The sequence below is a fragment of the Salvelinus fontinalis genome, chromosome 37 (assembly GCF_029448725.1).
Source record: "Salvelinus fontinalis isolate EN_2023a chromosome 37, ASM2944872v1, whole genome shotgun sequence".
NCBI lineage: Eukaryota > Metazoa > Chordata > Actinopteri > Salmoniformes > Salmonidae > Salvelinus > Salvelinus fontinalis.
Window position 1 is genome coordinate 9,757,549 of NC_074701.1, and position 20,054 is coordinate 9,777,602.

General features: G+C 42.0%; 1 protein-coding gene across 3 annotated transcripts in view; it reads left to right on the forward strand.

The window, feature by feature from the left end:
• Positions 1–20,054, forward strand: part of LOC129836084 (Kv channel-interacting protein 2-like) — a 245,698-nt gene that overhangs the window by 185,093 nt on the left and 40,551 nt on the right. The gene's annotated exons all lie outside the window — the stretch shown is intronic.

Consider the following 20,054-nt stretch of genomic DNA (forward strand, 5'->3'; position numbering starts at 1 on the left):
TTCACTGAAGTTGCCTTCTCGTTTTAGGGCTGTCTGTCAAGCACTCTTAGTACTCAGCTAAATTGTTATGAAGAATATTTGATCATTCATTTAGAAATGGATATCTGACATAATCCTTTTAGATGCAGTGAAAGAGCTGCATAGATAGACAACTGTCAAACACACAACTATGTCTTGTTATACTTGTGAGGACTTTTTGGGGACCGCCAATTGATTCACATTCCAAATCCTATTTTCCCTAACCCTAAACCTAAACCTAACCCTAACCTTTACCCTAACCTTAACCGCTAAACCTAACCCTAATTTTAACCCTAACCCTAACCCTAGTTTTAACCCTAACCCTAAACCTAAAATAGACCTTTTGCAAGTGAGGACCGGCAAAATGTCCTCACTTCTCTGGATTTTAGTTGGTTTACTATTATTCTGAGGACTTCTCACAAGTTTAGAAAACGTATACACACATGTACACAAACACGCACACACACACACACGCACGCAAGCACGCACACACACGCAAGCGCGCACACACACACACACACACACTATCTCTATGTCTGTTGGACAGTACCCAGTGTTCAAGGTGTGCCAGCTGGTTCATCATCTGTGGAACAAAAGTTAAGTTCTATAGAACTCTCCCTCTCCAATCCCTGTGCCAGGATTGGCCCACTCAGAGTGATTGAATAAGCAGCCTCTCTCTATAGTGCATTAGGCTTTGGCAGATCTGACCAGATCCTTGAAAAATCCTTGGAAAGTGGCATCTCCAATAAGTACTTCAATGTGTGTGTGTGTGTGTGTGTGTGTGTGTGTGTGTGTGTGTGTGTGTGTGTGTGTGTGTGTGTGTGTGTGTGTGTGTGTGTGTGTGTGTGTGTGTGTGTGTGTGTGTGTGTGTGTGTGTGTGTGTGTGTGTGTGTGTGTGTGTGTGTGTGTGTGTGTGTGTGTGTGTGTGTGTGTGTGCGTGTGTGTGCGTGCGTGTACGCGTGTGCGCCTGTGTGCGTGTATGTGTGTGTGTCCTTACTTAGTCTAATGAGTGCACTCTGTAATAGATGACCAGTGTCCTGATGGCAGTTCATCATGGTGATATTATTATTACTCATTATTCAGCAGGTCAGAGAAGAGGTAGGAAGCTCGTTGCTTTATCGTTTTATTTAAAGAAATAGATTTTTTACATTGGATGAAAGTAGAGATGCAGAGCTACAAAATGGTATATCATACAGTACAGTTGAGGAACAGTTGAGGAACATTAGGAAAGGATGGGAAAGTATGTGTGTGACAGAACAGCTCACTGAACATTACTTGCCCTAGCAGAGCTGGTTAGGCTGTTATGTTCTCCAGAGTCTTGGTAACTGCAACTGTGCAGTCAGATTGTCCATTCGTGAATTCAAAACGTGTCACTCTAGAAGCGTTCGGAGCACACACCAGACGCTCTGACCAATGAGTAGGGTTGATCTGAACATTCTGACCTCACAACGAGCTAACTGGCTAACATTGGCTTCTTGCTAGCTACTTCCAGACACATAATGAGAGAACACCCCACTCGGACCATTTTACTCACCCTATCAGAGATGGTTAGGCTGCTTTCATGTTATCCAGAGCGTTGGCGACTAACTGTGCTGCTGGCAACAATTTAATTGAAAATAAATTGCCGACGTTTACTGACACCGGCCATATTCAACGGGTGTTGAGCATTCGTAAATTCATCAGTTATTCTGCGCTCTGGCACACTCAGACAAGAGTGCTCTGAAATCGGAGTAGAAGGCCAAACTGAATTTACAAACGCACCCGGGAATGGTTACTTGCATAGTGGAGTCTTTTGTTAAGACATGTAGCTAGCTAGGTAAACAATGAAGTATAATCCCAACTCATGATGTTACTACCCTGCATGAATCTGCAGGTAGTTAACCAACCAGGCTCAATGTTAGCTAGCTAAAATTAGGCTATAGCTAGCTAAGCAAATGGCTCTGAGATACGAATAATAAGGTCATACACGTAATGTTAGCTAGCGAGCCAGCCAGCTAACGTTAACTAGCTAGCTAGGTAAACAATGAACCATAATCACATCTCATGATGTTACTACCCTGCATGAATCTGCAGGTGGCTAACTAAACTGGTTCAATGTTAGCTAGCTAACATTAGGCTATAGCTAGCCAAGAAAATGGCTCTTTCTGTCAAAATTAGAAATGTGTCATATCTGAAAATGTAGCTTGCTAGACTGTCTTACCCACATATATCATTTATGGATGGACGCGTCGCCTGTCGGATGCCATGGTTGCCCTTAATTTGAAGATGTAATCCGGAGACAGGTGTTTTCTCCATCTCCTTAGCTATCATACTAAAATTCCACTGATTTCAAAACTCGGTCCTCCAGAAAGTGGAGAGCAACACTTATACAGTTTTAATACACAATAAATGTATTTAAAAGCAGCATTTGACAGGATTATCCAGACATACAGACCAGGTCAAATAGACAGAAGTGAGCTATATGGCAGACCAATCCAAACTCATCTCTCGGCATGTCCAGCCCACTCATTATCTCAGTCAATCATGGCTAGCGGGAAGGTTGCTGACTTTATCTGTGGCTAAACCTACTAGGCTCGAAATTAAACAATTGTATTGCATACACGTTTGTTAACTTCTTATGGCTGCAGCCCGACGCCGGTACACTTATGACAACAGCCAGCTCAAGTGCAGGGCGCGAAATTCAAAATATATATTTTTTAAATATTTAACTTTCACACATTAACAAGTCCAATACAGCAAATGAAAGGTACACATCTTGTGAATCCAGCCAACATGTCCGATTTTTAAAATGTTTTACAGGGAAGACACAATATGTAAATCTATTAGCTAACCACGTTAGCAAAAGACACCACTTTTTTTACTCCACCAGTTTTTTACTCCATCAGTAGCTATCACAAATTCGACCAAATAAAGATATAAATAGCCACTAACCAAGAAACAACTTCATCAGATGACAGTCTGATAACATATTTATTGTATAGCATATGTTTTGTTAGAAAAATGTGCATATTTCAGGTATAAATCATAGTTTACATTGCAGCTACAATCAGACATTGCACCGAAAGCAGCCATAATAATTACAGGCACCAACGTCAAATACCTAATTACTCGTCATAAAACATTTCTGAAAAATACATAGTGTACAGCAAATGAAAGACAGGCATCTTGTGATTCCAGCCAATATTTCCGATTTATTAAGTGTTTTACAGCGAATTTTTTTTTAGCGTTATATTAGCTTAGCACAATAGCCAGAAACACTTGGGCGCCGACGCCTACGACAGATATATGAAATAGCATCATAAAATGTTTCTTACTTTTGGGGATCTTCCATCAGAATGTTGGACAAGGTGTCCTTTGTCCAGAACAGTCGTTGTTTGGATTCAGAACGGACACTTTCCCTCTTCATTTAGCAAGCACACTAGCCGTGTGGCACGACACTCTCCATGTCAACAAACGGAAGAGAACGGAACACGGCAAAACTCTCGAAAAATTTCAATAATCTGATGAAACTATATTGAAAAAACATACTTTACGATGATATGGTGACATGTATCAAATAAAATCAAAGCCGGAGATTGTAGTCGCCTATAACGGCAGCTAAACAAAAGGCAATCCCACTGTCCAGCTCGCGCTCTTCAGAGTACCGGAAATGGGGGACACGTCATTCCAAGATGATGTGTTTCATCTCAGACCAAGATAATCACCTCATTTTTTCTCTCACAGCCTCTTGGCACCCAGGGGAGGGTGTATGACGTGCATGTATACTAATAGGTCTCGGCCCATTTATAGGCAGTAAGAAGAATAGAGCATCGATTTCAGACTTTCCACTTCCTGGTCAGGAAATGTGCTGCAGAATGAGTTCTGTTTCACTCAGAGAAATAATTCAAACGGTTTTAGAAACTAGAGAGTGTTTTCTATCCAATAGTAATAATAATATGCATATTGTACGAGCAAGAATTGAGTACGAGGCCGTTAAAATGTGCCCATTTCAATCTGGCTACTCAATACTGCCCCTTGCAGCCCAAACAGGTTAATAAGGCATACGTTTCTGCCAAAAAACAAATTTTGATTAAAAATAGTTTACATTCATACGGCTCTCCTGTGAAGTAGTGACTCGTGACATATGTAACAGTTTAACTTTAGTCCGTCCCCTCGCGCGAACCAGGGACCCTCTGCACACATCAACAACAGTCACCCACGGAGCATCGTTACCCATCGCTCCACAAAAGCCGCGGCCCTTGCAGAGCAAGGGGAAACCCTACTTCAAGGTCTCAGAGCAAGTGACGTCACCGATTGAAAAGTTATTAGTTGCGCACCACCGCTAACTAGCTAGCCATTTCACATCCGTTACACATACGCCTAGTTTCCTGAAAAGGGTCACGTGTGTGTGGGGGGGGTGGACATTTTTTAAATGGATTGGTTTGACTGGAGAGAGTTGTCTCTGGCGTCTTTCTTCCAGTAATGTTATAATGTCATGAATTTAGTGAATAAAATGACAGCGCTTTTAGGAAACCCAGAACGAAACCTTGCTCGACCACTAGCCACAGTCCGGCTACTGGCTTTGGTTCTGGAGGGAGTGTTGAGATGTTTGGCCTAGTGCAAGTGGTGGATCCTCTTTGGTAGCCACACCCACTCATCTGATACTCTCTTGGCCAAGTCTATAGGCCAAATGAACCCCTCCCCTTCCAAAATTCAAAAGATGCAAGGTACAGGTGCACACCCGTGAAATCCTGATTCGTCCTCACCTGATCACCTTGGCTGCACACCTGCACCTTTGTCTTCTACTGGCAGCATCTTGGTTCCCATAGGCGTGGAAGATTTTCTACTACTGTTTTTTTCAATGACATTTGGGCAGTTTTCACTAGTATGTGGTATATTTTCACAACTCTAAGCACAAAAATCGAAACAGATCATCAAAATTGCTCATGTTTAAAGAATCTAGACACGTTTTCAATTGAATGAGTACAACCAACAAATTCATTGCACCAAATCACTCTTTCAATTTGCATATATATTGAATGTACGTAGTACGTATCTGCTTTTCACAATACATTTTATAAGATTTTCTTGTTATTTGTTAACAATACATTTAACTACCACTTAATCAAACGGCTTAAAACTGCTAACTACTAAAGAAAAATGATGTAGTGCCTAGTTAACGTACTGTGAGTATACCAAACATCTGGAACACCTTCCTAATATTAAGTGGCACTGTTCAAAGGCACTTAAATCATTGATTTTGCCCATTCACCTTCTGAATGGCAGACATACACAATCCATGTCTTAATTGTCTCGAGGTTTAAAAAATCCTTCTTCAACCTGTCTCCTCCCCTTCGTCTACACTGATTGAAGTGGATTTAACAAGTTGCATCAATAAGGGATCAAAGCTTTCACCTGGATTCACCTGGTCAGTCTGTCATGGGAGAAGCAGGTGTTTTTAATGTTTTCTATACTCAGTGTGTATCGTTTGATAACTGCTGAACACTGTAAAATTATATAGTGTTATCTCAAATGTGTCAAAATGACATACATATATGTTGGAAGTTAAAACCAAATCATTAATGGATGTGGCATTAAATACCACATCATCATTCTCCATCAGCCAGTGTGCCTCATTAGGACAAAGTGGGAAGAGTCACACTATGTGCTACCATTTAGAATTATAGTGTAGTGTACAATGCACTGCTGAAATACCTGGGTTTCATATAACAATATATTCCACTCATTGATACACTGTAAACAGATTTTTTTTAATTTTTATTTATTTTACCGTTATTTTACCAGGTAAGTTGACTGAGAACACGTTCTCATTTGCAGCAATGACCTGGGGAATAGTTACAGGGGAGAGGAGGGGGATGAATGAGCCAATTATAAACTGGGGATTATTAGGTGACGATGATGGTTTGAGGGCCAGATTGGTAATTTGATTGGATGAATTTCAAGCAGAGATACAGGCAATACTGTACCAGTTGACAAGTCACATAGAAAAGGTGATCTTGTACAGTGGTGCATGGGGCAGAAATGGTATACTACACCGTGCTACGTTTTTACAGCAGCCAACTGCTTTACAATACCCCTATTTCTGATGATTGGTATGTATTGTATAAGGAAAATGAATATGTAAGAGTGATATATTTCACAACATGATCACAACCTCCCATTGGATCCGAATAATTAAAAAAATGATGCATGTCAAGTTTTAGTCAAATACTGTACGGAAAATTATGTTTACCATCTGGGCCAGATTACCGATCGGGCACGCAGGGCACGTGCCCCCAATCTTCAGGGAGCCCCCAACCCCCCAAAAAGATAGCAAATGATAGCAGAATGTGTAGAATTGCAGGAAATTAGCTTTAAAATTGCAATATTTTCTTTCAGCCTCATGGCAAAATGTGTAGAATAGCAGGAAGGTATGGAGGTCGGTGCTACTATTGTAGACCACTTATCACTTTTACAGAAATATACAGTACACCTCATAGAACAGAACATCCATGTATGTGTTTCTATTGAATTATTTAAACAGCAACGGATCTAATTGTAGGACTGGCAAGTTCATTAAATAGTACCCGCAAAACACCAGTCTCAACGTCAACAGTGAAGAGGCGACTCCCGGATGCTGGCCTTCTGTGAAGGGAGTAGTACACAGCGTTGTACGAGATCTTCAGTTTCTTGGCAATTTCTCGCATGGAATAGCCTTAATTTCTCAGAACAAGAATAGACTGATGAGTTTCAGAAGAAAGTTATTTGTTTCTGGCCGTTTTGAGCCTGTAATCAAACCCACAAATGATGATGCTCCAGATACAGCTAGTCTAAAGAAGGACAGTTTTATTGCTTCTTTAATCAGGACAACAGTTTTCAGCTGTGTCAACATAATAGCATAAGGGTTTTCTAATGATCAATTAGCCTTTTAAATTGATAAACTTGGATTAGCTAACAAACGTGGCATTGGAACACAGGAGTGATGGTTGCTGATAATGGGCACCTATGTAGATATTCCCTTAAAAATCTGCCGTTTCCATCTACAATAGGTAATTTACAACATTTAACAATGTCTACACTGTATTTCTGATAAATTTGATATTATTTTAATGGACAAAAAATTGCTTTCTCTCAAAAACAAGGACATTTCAAAGTGACCACAAACTTTTGAATGGTAGTGTATATTGGAGAGTAGAGGTAAAGTGCTTTCGGAAAGTATTCAGACCCCTTTACCTTTTCCATATTTTGTTACGTTACAAATTTATTCTAAAATTGATTAAATTGTTTTTTCCCGTCATTAATCTACATACAAGACATCATAATGACAAAGCAAGAACAGGTTTTAAATTTTTTTTGCAAATGTGAAATATCACATTTACATAAGTATTCAGACCCTTTACCCAGTACTTTGTTGAAACACCTTTGGCAGCGATTACAGCCTTGAGTCTGCTTGGGTATGAAACTACAAGCTTGGCACACCTGTATTTGGGAGTTTCTCCCATTCTTCTATGCAAATCCTCTCAAGCTCTGTCAGGTTATTTTCAGGTCTCTCCAGAGATGTTTTATCAGGTTCAAGTCCGGGCTCTGGCTGGGCCACTCAAGGACAATACAGAGACTAATCCCGAATCCACTCCTGCATTGTCGTCCTGTTGTTGTCCTGTTGGAAGTTTAACCTTCACCCCAATCTGAGGTCCTGAGCACTCTGGAGCAGGTTTTCATCAAGGATCTCTTTGTACATTGCTCCGTTCATCTTTCCCTCGATCCTGACCAGTCTCCCAGTCGATGCCGCTGAAAAACATTCCCGCAACAGGATGCTTACAATGCCATGCTCACCGTAGGGATGGTGCCAGGTTTCCTCCAGACGTGACGCTTGGCATTCAGACCGAAAAGTTCCAACTCCAAGCAGGCTTTCATGTGCCTTTTACTGAGGAGTCGGCACTTCCGTCTGGTCCCTCTACCATGAAAGCCTGATTGGTGGAGTGCTGCAGAGATTGTTGTCCTTCTGAAAGGTTTTCCCTTCTAGACAGAGGAACTCTAGAGCACTGTCAGAGTCACCATCGGGTTCTTAGTCACCTCCCTGACCAAAGCCCTTCTCCCTCGATTGCTCAGTTTGCCGGGAGGCCCACCTTAGGAAGAGTCTTGGTAGTTCCAAACGTCTTCCATTATGAATGATGGAGGTGTTTTTTGGGGACCTTCAATGCTGCAGACAAAAAATGTTAAAACCTATTTTCAATTTGTGATTGTGGGGTATTGTGTTGAGATTGATGAGGAATTTATGGGATTTGATCCATTTTAGAATAAGGCTGTAACGTTACAAAATGTGGAAAAAGTCAAAGGGACTGAAAACTTTCCAAATGCACTGTATATAAAAGAGTTGTGGTCATACAAAAACTTGCTGGGCTAATAAAGTATACATACAAAAATAAAGAAAAGGCCTGCACACGATATATCCTCCCAATTACTACCTTTATAGACAACATTTTGATCCCAGGGATTTTCGTCAGGTCGAGTAGAGGTATAATACATGAAGTTGTGTGATGTTCCTTTCCAAATCAACCTTTAGCCCCAAATCAACCTTTAGCCCCATGTCGATCCTACAGATGTGTGTGTGTGCGTGTGGCGTCCTGTACTGTGGTTCTGTCAGTGAAGTAGAGAACAGGTGGTATTGACACCCTTAAATGTGAAACACACATATACAGTTCAAATGTGCAGCAGGAGAGAGCCTTTTACTGGCATTCATTAAAAAAGTTTTTTTACAATCGCTAGGACCCATTTCTCAATACTTCTCAATACACTCTTCACCCGGTGAGCACAACAGCAGTCTATGTGGGCTAAACTATGATCCTTTTTCATTGCTTTGTCGCGAAATGCATTCAATGACTACGTCGTTCAAATTTCCTTGAATTATTTTCTCACTCAGACACCGCCACCACCAAAACTCTATGTACCTACAGGCCAATTTGCTTTACATACTCTTTTCAAAACTGTTAAACTTAAGTTCAAAACCTAACATAACCCAAAATTGAATAAGACAACAATTTGCTACATTTCTACAGTAATACCGTATTGAAATATATTCCAAATCTAAAAAATGAAATACTATCAAAACAATTAGACCAACCACGGCTGATTCCCAATGTAGCTGAACACCTACCCGGGTGTTAGTCTTTAAATTTCATTTATACAAAAGGGGGCATTTTAGGAATAAATAATGCTGTACTGTAATGTAAACATGGACCCAGCCAGAGATGGAGAAGTGGCTGACAGAGTAAGAAGAGTGGCTGGGAGAGGGAGAGGGAGAGGGAGAGGAGTACGTATGCGTGGTGGAAGAAGACTGAGAGGAAGATCAAGAGCTGTAGTCTCAGATGAGATTAGGGCTACTATAATTGATATAGTAAATCATGGTCTATCAATGAGAGAGGCTGGTCTGAGAGTGCAGCCAAATCTGCAACGCTCAACAGTGGCATCTATTGTGAGACATTTCTGGCAAAACATCAGGTAAGATGTGCATTCTGCAAGGGCATCTGACTGAACTGCACATTACAGAAGGAAATTGAGCAAAGCCTCCAAGCCCACTTGTGTGTAATTGTTTTTGTATTTCTGCTTAGGACCCAATGGTTACCTCCCACAGGTGGGAGAGGTAGGATTTTCACTGCTATGCAGGAAACTGCAATCGTTGATATGGTCATCAGAATTTTTTTTATAAAATTCGCAGATTTTCGGGACAGAGTGTTGGCAGACAACATTACATTTGGAAATATTCACAATGTAAACATAACTATTTCTAGAGTCCTGAAACAACATCAAGTCAGGATGAAGCAGTTGTACACTGTCCCCTTTGAGAGGAACTCAAGCAACTCAGAAACCAATATGTTCAGGTAATATGACTATAAAATAGAGAACTGGTTTTGAACAAAACCAAACAGGGCAGAGGCACACAATGGCATGTTTTTAGGTATAATGTAAATAGCCTAACTCTTATGTTGCATTGTGGATTTATTTTAGAGAGTCATGGAGATTGAAGCCAGGCAAACACGCCACATATTCATCTTTGTGGTTGAGGCTGGTTTCAACTTGGCCAAAACACGGCGGCAAGAAAGGAATGTGATTGGGAAAAGAGCCACAGTGGATGTCCCGGGCCAGAGGGGTGCCAACATCCATCAGAGGATATTGCTGTTACACAAACCGCTAATTGGGCCATACAACACCGAGCGTCTCATTTCATTCCTGGAGGACCTCTATGGAAGGGTTGTGCCAGGTGAGGAAAGGGTTGCAGCGAGGCCAAATCGGCCAACGTTTGTAATTGTATGGGACAATGTGGCATTTCACCACTCCCGTGCAGTCACAGAGTGATTTGCAGTCCATCCCAGGATGATGTCACTTTTCCTCCTTCCTTACTCTCCACTCCTCAACCCTAAAGAGGAATTCTTTTCCTCATGGAGATGGAAGGTTTTCGACCACCATCCACATGATCAAATGTCCCTCCTGGATGCAATGAATGCTGGATGCCTGGACATATCTACAGAAGATTGCCAGGGATGGACCAGGCATGTCAAAATATTATTTTCTAGGTGTATTGCCCAAGATGACATAAGATGTGATGTGGATGAGAACCCGTGGTCAAATGCAGAAGACAGGGTTGACTAGCATTGCTAGTGTATCTGTACCAGTAGATGGTGTATACACAAATTATTGTATTTTGGAATCACTATATTGCATCATATTGCATCATGTCTGATTCATTCCTGTAACATATACTACAGTGAATTCTAAACAGAAGAGAGGGGTCATTCTTGTTTTGTAAAGACATTTTACAAAAGAAAACATTGTGTAATGTTACCAGTTGTTAGTGTTTTTTAGGTCATTGCACAAAGTGTGCTTGTTGGGTGAAAACCTTTGCTAGTGTTATGGAAGAATGAGTTGACATGAGACATGTATGAAGTGTTTTGGTAGTTTTAGTGCATTTTGGATGTGAAATGAACTGCTGTGCCAAGCTGAAAGTTGATTAGGAGAACTGTGTGAAGACTTTTGAAAAAGTGACCTAAGTATTGAGAAATGGGTTCTAGCGATTGTAAAAAGAAATGTAAATGCAACTGTAATGTTCTGTCAGATATTAGACATTATTGACCCAAGTCTGTAGAATGAGAAACAGAGTGAGGCGCATGTATGTATCAACAGGACACATGGGGTGTTTGTACCCACAAAACCGGTTATACGTTTGTAGAAGCCAGACAACAAAGTTTAAATTAAGCCTCTAAAACGGATACATCAATGTATCCCCAAGCAACTGGGAGAGAGTGAGGAGTCAGTTATGTACAACAGTGAACCAATCAGTTGGTAAGGCGGTGCTGCGACACAAATCCCATAAGCCATGGCTTCCCCCAACTTGGAGACGCAAACGAGAGTAATGACAAGTTAAAGGCTATCCAGGTAAACACAGCTTAAATGCCCTCAATGCTCACCAAAACAAGCAAACTGCTACAATCTGTTGTGAAAAAAGTAGATTCGCTCAAAAATAAAGTTGACTCTATCGTGTCAGACATGCACATACAAGGCGTGCGCACGAAAGAAAAAGACAACGAAGTCAGCCTTCTGGAAACAAAGTTGCAAACTTTAGAAGAGGAATAGGACCAGCAAGGAAACTGAATGAGACAAAACAAAAAAGTTTTTTTTAACGTGAACCGCCAAAGAAAACAATAAAGAAGAACGCAACTAACGTGAAGCTATGTAGTGCTAACCAGCAACTATACACAAAACAAGATCCCACAAAAACTCAGTGGGAAAAAAGGCTGCCTAAATATGATCCCCAATCAGAGACAACGATAAACAGCTGCCTCTGATTGGGAAACCATACCAGGCCAACATAGAAAACAAAACACCTAGATAGGAACACCCCCCCCCCCCCCCCCCCCCCCCCTAGTCACACCCAGACCTAACCAATATAGAGAATATAAAAGCCTCTCTATGGTCAGGGCTTGACAAATAAAGTGTTGTATTGTGTTCTCTCTGAGACCAAGGTTGTGTTACTCAATTCAATTTAGAGCAAGACTTCAATTTTCTGACTTGAAATGGGTTGGAGGTTTCTGGCAGTTGGCATTTGGCATTTGCAGTGTTTATGTTATCAAATTAGCTTATTGTTTTATGAAGTTGTATTGCTTGGGGTCTCACTTGCCATATGTCATTTCCAGCAGCTGTTTTGAGGACAGTTCTTTCTTTCTAAGAAGATGTGTATTTTTCCCACCCAACTCTATTTTGTTGATACATTTTAATATGACATGATTTATATTCATGATTATGATGGTATCTGAGTAACTGATTGCTTTATGATTGTTGGATTCCACGTGGTCTTCCTGGCCTTGGTTCAGGGGCAGGCACAGCTGGCCAGCTGGGTGATTCTGATTGGTCAGAGATGGTAACTACATTAAGGAAGTTTGGAAAGCTATAGAAAAACACAATTTAGAAGGAGTTACCGGCAGCATGACACACACACACACACACACGCACACGCACACGCATACTTATATATAAATATAAATGCACACACATGTATATGTAAACACACAAACATATATAAACACACACACACACACACACACACACACACACACACATGGAAGTGAGGAGAGCGATGCAAGGGGGGAGTGCTTTACAGACATGATCTGTTGACCTCAATTGACTTCACCGCTTCATACTCATTCATAGTTACTGCTGATTTTTATTTAACACGGCTATAGATAATGGTTAGGATGTGGATGATAATCATCATCATAACCGTTAACACCCACGTAATATGAAAAAATGGTTTCAGTATAAACCGGGTGCCATACTGTGCTGCACTGTGCCGTACGAGCGTGCCTGTGTGCCTGCGTGCGTGCACATGGTTTTTTATAGCCTCTGATCCTTCATTATCTTCCCACTGTTTGTCTGTGCAGTCCTAATCTGACTGAAGGACAGTTCCAGAAAGGGAGAGAATAGACAGACAGGCAGGCAGCCAGAGATGCAGTCAGAAAGACAGACAGGCAGGCAGCCAGAGATACAGACAGGCAGGCAGGCAGAGATGCAGTCAGAAAGACAGACAAGCAGGCAGGCAGCCAGAGATGCAGTCAGAAAGACAGACAGGCAGGCAGGCAGCCAGAGATGCAGTCAGAAAGACAGACAGGCAGGCAGGCAGAAAGACAGACAGGCAGGCAGCCAGAGATGCAATCAGAAAGACATACAGGCAGGCAGGCAGGAGAAAACGAGGTGGAAGTTAGACTGACAAATCACTGTTGCATACCAATCCATTTGATTTACACAACACTGCCCTCTTGAGGAGCATTAGTGTATTCCAATCATGAATTCATTATTGATTGTGATGGCAAATGTATTATGCACAATTAAAATGACTTGAGCACAAAGAGCATAATTTGATCCGAAGAATTCCACCAGTCAACGTTGAACTTTGCCTAAGCAAGAAGACTTTGACACAACTTTGATAACGTGACTAAAAGGACAGAACATCCTCAAAGCAGATGTGTCAACGCTGCCCGTCGAGTGCCTCTGTGCCCGTGTGTCTGCGCGTGTGGTGCATGTTTCTGTTATGAATAGAGGGAAGATTGTTCCTACTTTCTAATCAGATTTGTCAGTTTATGTAGTTCATGCCAAAAGGGCCTAGTTAATGTAATTAATCTATTTTGTCCTAGATTCCTATTTAAAAAATACCTTCCTAAAGCTAATGATCTATGGAAATTGGTCTCGCCTTTAATTTACAGTAATTTGGAACATATTACTGTATTTTGAGCACCGTCCGTCAATGTCCCTCTCTGTCTCTCACCTATACACAGACGCGTGCACGCACACGCGCACACACACACACACACACACACACACACACACACACACACACACACACACACACACACACACACACACACACACACACACACACACCTAGACATTTTAATTAGCTTATTATCTTTGAGAGGGATAATTGCACAGATAGAAGTCTAAATCTGGAGGTGTTTCAATTATTCTGTCTGTCTGGCTGCAGGCAAAGTATCCCTCATCATAACTAATACATAGTCTGGCTGATTAGCTAAAGACATCACACTGTTTGCTATCCAATAGGGCTGTCTGTCTGTCTGTCTGTCTGTGTGTGTGTGTGTGTGTGTGTGTGTGTGTGTGTGTGTGTGTGTGTGTGTGTGTGTGTGTGTGTGTGTGTGTGTGTGTGTGTGTGTGTGTGTGTGTGTGTGTGTGTGTGTGTGTGTGTGTGTGTGTGTGTGTGTGTGTGTGTGTGTGTGTGTGTGTGTGTGTGTGTGTGTGTGTGTGTGTGTGTGTGTGTGTGTGTGTGTGTGTGTTTTGGAGTGCGTGCGTGTGTCAGCATAACATTGGATGGGAGCTATTTCAAGCATGTCTCCAAGGCTGTGTACTAACCGACAGTAGTCAGCCAGCTCATTTTATTTGAGGTATTCTTTACAGTGAAATCGAGGAGATCCTTCCACCAGCATATCAGGACACACACACGCGCAAACACATAAACACACGCACGCAATCAAGACATCGAAAAATCATTCATTATCGGACATGATCTTTTATCGGTCTGAGCATAGAAGTTTGCAGTATGAAGACAATTCCGTTTCAAAAGGTTGCTCAGTTTGCTCTGAGAATAGATATCAGTAAAGTCAACGTAGAAAATTGCTTTTGGCTTGACAGTGACATGATAAACATCACAAACAAACAACTGTGAAACATCAGCAGCACATTAGCGCCGTCTCATTCAACTGTTATGCAAAGGGAAACAAGTTGAGTGGCAGTAATGTGTGTGTGTGTGTGTGTGTGTGTGTGTGTGTGTGTGTGTGTGTGTGTGTGTGTGTGTGTGTGTGTGTGTGTGTGTGTGTGTGTTTGTGTGTGTGTGTGTGTGTGTGTGTGTGTGTGTGTGTGTGTGTGTGTGTGCGTGCGTGCGTGCGTGCGTGCGTGCGTGCGTGCGTGCGTGCGTGCGTGCGTGCGTGCGTGTTGGCCAAGGTTATCTGATTGAGCAAAAGGACTGAATCTTGGAGCCCTCAGTTGCTCATTGGTGTGGCTGAGTGTTTAATGGTCACTAGGTGCTGTTGCTGAGGAGCTTAGTTCCAACACAGCCTGTGGAGCATTAATCACTGAGCTGGCAGACCAGTCCTCCTTACTCTTCTACCCCCTTTCTCAACTCTCTGTTTCCCCCCTTTATTTCCTCCCTTTTTCATCTGGTCCCTTAATATTATTGAATATGCATTGAGAACACTCACACATGCACACAAATGCGCACGCACGCACGCACACACACACCCACACACACCCCTGTCCCGCAAACCACTTTCCATCTTATCCCTTGTACGTTTTTACTCTTCCTCCCCATCGCTCTCTTCCTCCTTCATCGCTCTCATTTAGAGTGTATTTACACTTGTTGATAGTGTCCGATATCGTGTATCTATAAGGTTGTGACGTAATGTCTTTCTCTTTCTGCTGTAAAGTCAGATCCTTTTTTGTTTTTAGGATTCAGCGTACAGCAATAGATTGCCTGGTTAGTTGAGTCATTTGGTGTTGGTTGGATTTTGTTTGGTTTAGTTTTGGTCACTTACTGTATTTTGAACGTTTAGTTTAACTGTGGTTAATTTGTCAGTCTCTGCTTAGTTTGGCTGGGTAAGTTACAATGTGGTTGGTCTGTCATTCTGGTTAACTGTTGGTTTGGTGACAGTTTTTGGTTAGTAGGGTATTGTGGTGTTTTTGCATCTGTGTATCAGGTGCCAAGCGAAACACCTGAGGCCTGGCATCTTACTGGCACAAAGACATGATACACCTGGAGTCAGATTTCACTCAATGACACACACTACAGCTCACTGGGACACACAGGCCTGCACGTGTGTATGCGTGTTTGTGTAGGTGAAAGGGATGCGCCCATAGTAAAGAGAGCCACATCCGTGAGTATGCCCACTGCTGCCAGCGTCACGTCAGTCCCAGCTTCATGTCGGTCCCTCTCCTCACTCCCCCATTCCACCTCTTTCCTCACAGACTCACAGCATTTCTGAAGTGATCTCTCTGCTTCCCTTCCCATCCTCTCCTCTCCCGAGTCCGCTATCCTGTCTCTTCTCTCCTCCCTCTTCCCCTCTCCTCCTTCTTCTGTCCTCCCTCTTTCCCCTTCTCCCAGCTCTCCTCCTTCTTTCATCCTTCTCTCCTAGCTCTCTCTTACCTCTATCCAAACTCATGCTACTTAACCAATTACACACTAGGAGGGACTGAGCAGGAGGGGATGGAGAGAGGGAGGGAAGGGAAACAAACAGAATGACAGAAAGAAAAGGGAATCGGTAGATGAATAGAAGTGAGAGCAAAATAATAAACCTTAGATATACCTTAGAACTACAGTGGGACTATAATCACCTCTCTACTCTGGTTGATGACGTTGGAGTGTTCTTCTAACTTCTAACAATTGTTATCTGGACTTACGGACGATTGGTGCTAGTTGACGAGGCTGGCTGACAGGTCAAATCGGAGGGCGGCTGAGTTGCCGAGAACCTTCTCTGTGCCTTCTGAGGCATCAAGGCTTTGACTAACAACCACCTGTGAGCTGTTCTTGACAGGGCAGCTACTACGGACAGTCAACTCCATACCGTCAATACTACCTACTACAGACAGGAGAGAGGGGACAGAGGGAGTCTGTCTCGACATCGTCGTCACTTCTGACCTTAGTGGACGTACCATGACTTTTTACTGGCAGATAGTGGGAGACTGAACAAGAGAGCGAGAACAGGTGGACAGAGTGATATAAATACGACTGAGGGACCGGAGGGGTTCTGAGCTAAGGGTGGGCTCTCTTGGATTGACACGGATAGACAGAGAGAAGCAGAGAAAGATAGAGGGAAAGGGGAGATCTCTCCATCTCTGGGACAGTGTGTCAAGATGCAGTTGATGTTTTTCCGTGAGGTGTGGGAGATGGAGGGGTTGCAGACAGTGGGGATACTCCTGGTGGTCTGTAGCTCCCTCAAATTGATGCACTTCCTGGGGCTCATCGATTTCTCCTCCGGAGGTAAGATACAGGGGGCTGAGGGCTGGGTATGAGACAGGGGACAGATATAGTTAAAGGACAGGAAGGGTGGGGGGGGTTAGGGACAGGCATGTGTATAGGGGTAGGAGAAGAGGCAAGGTTATGGGCTGGGTACAGAGGGGCTTGAGGTTAGGGAGAGGGTTAGGGTGTGGGAGAGAAGTAGGCGTAGGGGTTAGGAACATGGGGTAGGGTTGGGATTAGGGTAGGTTGAGATCAGGCTGAGGATCAAGTCCGAGGGCAGGGAAGGGTTGGAGTCTGGGATAGGGGTAACTGTATAGTTGAGGTAAAGGAGAGGCAGGCATGAGCAGTAGCAGGATCTGGGGCAGGAGTAGGTGTAGAAGGTGGTGATTCAGGCCGGGGTAGGGCTAAGAGTAGGGGCAGAAGAAGGGAAAGAGAAGGAGGGAAAAACATTTTTTATTTAAGAAGGGAACGTCTATGTACGGCAAGAAGACTCAAGCCTTAACCTGTTGGGGATGGGGGCGCTGTTTAGACTATTTATGCTAATGTGGCTAATTTTTTAAACGGCTTCCCACAAAATCCTTGATCGTACAATATGCATATTATTATTATTATTGGATAGAAAACAGTCTATAGTTTCTATAGGAGTTGAAATTTTGTCTCTAAGTGGAACAGAGCCCATTCTACAGCAATTTCCCTGACATGGAGTCAGATTTGAGAAACGTTGGCCACTTTTCTGAAGTCATTTAAACGGGCACTGTCGTTGCTATGACTATACGGACACTTCTTACGTCTTCCCCTGGATGCCTTTACGTGATGACGATTCCAACGGGCTCGATTGCTCGTTCACAGGCACTACAAATGAAAAAAACCTTTAGCTAGCAAGTCTTTTCTTGCTGCGTAACGCGCGTGGAAGACACCGACCCTCTCCTGTTCCAAGCATTAGTTTAGCCTGTTATATTTCTCCGGTCATCTTTTCACTCGTTATAGGAGTTACAAACATCACAAAGTAGTTAATTTAAAGCGTTTTATAGCAATTTATATCCGTTTAGTGCGATTTTGGGACATTTATTTTTGCAACGATGTGAAAAGTTGGGAACGCTTTTCAGTTCATCCCGAACGTAGTTGACATTTCCACATGGCAAGAGGACAGCTTTCCACCAAAAGACGATTTCTCCCAAGAAAGGATCCTTTGCCCAAGATACTGATGGAAGAACAGCTCAAGGTAGGACATTTTTATTATGATAAATCGTGTTTCTGTCGAAACATTTTAGTGGCTTAGGACGCCATGTTTTTTGACGTAGCTTCGCTTGGCGCAAACTGTATTGAAAAGTAAGGATAAATTAAAAAATGTAATAACGCAATTGTATTAAGAATTAAATTGTCTATCAATCCCTGTCCACCCTATATTTTTTAGTCACGTTTATGAGTATTTATGTATAAGAGTAGATCACTGTCTAAGTGGCGCAAGGACGTTTTCTTTACCAGCTTGTCTACATTTCACATTGTCTAACCATGATTTTGGTGGCTAAATATAAACATTTTCGATCAAACTGTATATGCATGTTGTAATGTGATGTTACAGGAGTGTCATCGGAAGAATTCTGAGAAGGTTAGTGAAAAAATTAATATCTTTTGGCGATGTTGACTTTTATCGCTCACTTTGGCTAGAATCAATGCTGGGCTGCTATGTGCTATGTGCTACGCTAATATAACGATTTATTGTGTTTTCGCTGTAAGACACTTAGAAAATCTGAAATATTGTCTGTATTCACAGGATCTGTGTCTTTCGATTCGTGTATGCTGTGTATTTTTACGAAATGTTTGATGATTAGTAGTTAGGTAAACACGTTGCTCATTGTAATTATTCTAGTCCATTTGTGATGGTGGGTGCAATTGTAAACTATGCCATATACCTGAAATATGCACTTTTTTCTAACAAAACCTATCCCATACCATAAATATGTTATCAGACTGTCATCTAATGAGTTTTTTTGTTGGTTAGGGGCTATAAATATCTTAGTTTAGCCGAATTGGTGATGGCTACTGGTGTTGGTGGACAAATAAAAGATGGTGGAATATGCTAATGTGTTTTTAGGTAATAGATGTACATCTTTACATATTGTGTCTTCCCTGTAAAACATTTTAAAAATCGGAAATGTTGACTGGATTCATAAGATCTGTGTCTTTCATTAGCTGTATTGGACTTTAATGTGTGAAAGTTAAATATTTTAAAAAAATATTTTTTTTGAATTTCGCGGCACTGGTTTTTCAGTGGGGGGGGGGGGGGTGTGCCGCTAGCGCCACGCTGATCCTAGACAGGTTAATCTGCCTGATAAATGGTGGACTTTAATGGCTGTAATTCAGGTCATTGGGTGTCTAATCGAGCGTGCGTACATTTTTCGGGTACACTTTCCAAATGTCGACTAAACAAAATACGCTAGACAAGGTGGGATCTTTTTGTCTCGGTAAAATGAATTATGTGAGAAATAATGATGGACATACTTTTATGTGCAAATATTGATATAATAACCATCATATCGATGCAATGACATGTTGTGTGGTCCTCCCACTATGACTCGTCGGGAAAGCATGCAGTTTATTAGGCTACAGATGAAATAAATTATGAGGAACTTCACAGGGTGGTCAAAGTGCACGGTGATGAGGTTGATGCTCCTTTCCAATAACTATCGAGGGTCTTATTCCGGTGACATGATAATCGATGAATGGCTGAGGTTTGACAAATAAAAAATAATTTTGCTCTTTTGTCAATAATTATAATCTCTTCATATAAAGGCTATACGTGTGCTCTAGCCAACAGTGAGAAGATAGCGCTCTTGCCAATATCAGAGTGGGCACACTCACTATATAACCCACATTCTTTTATGAGAAAACAATCAGTACAGTTGAAAATGCGATGAAACCCCATTTCACTTGTATTTGTTATTCGGTACATGGGAATTTAGTCGCAGAAGGTCTTTTTGTGTGCTCTACGTCATCACGCACAGCCTTTTATCTGCAACGAGTCAATTTGATAGAAACACATCTC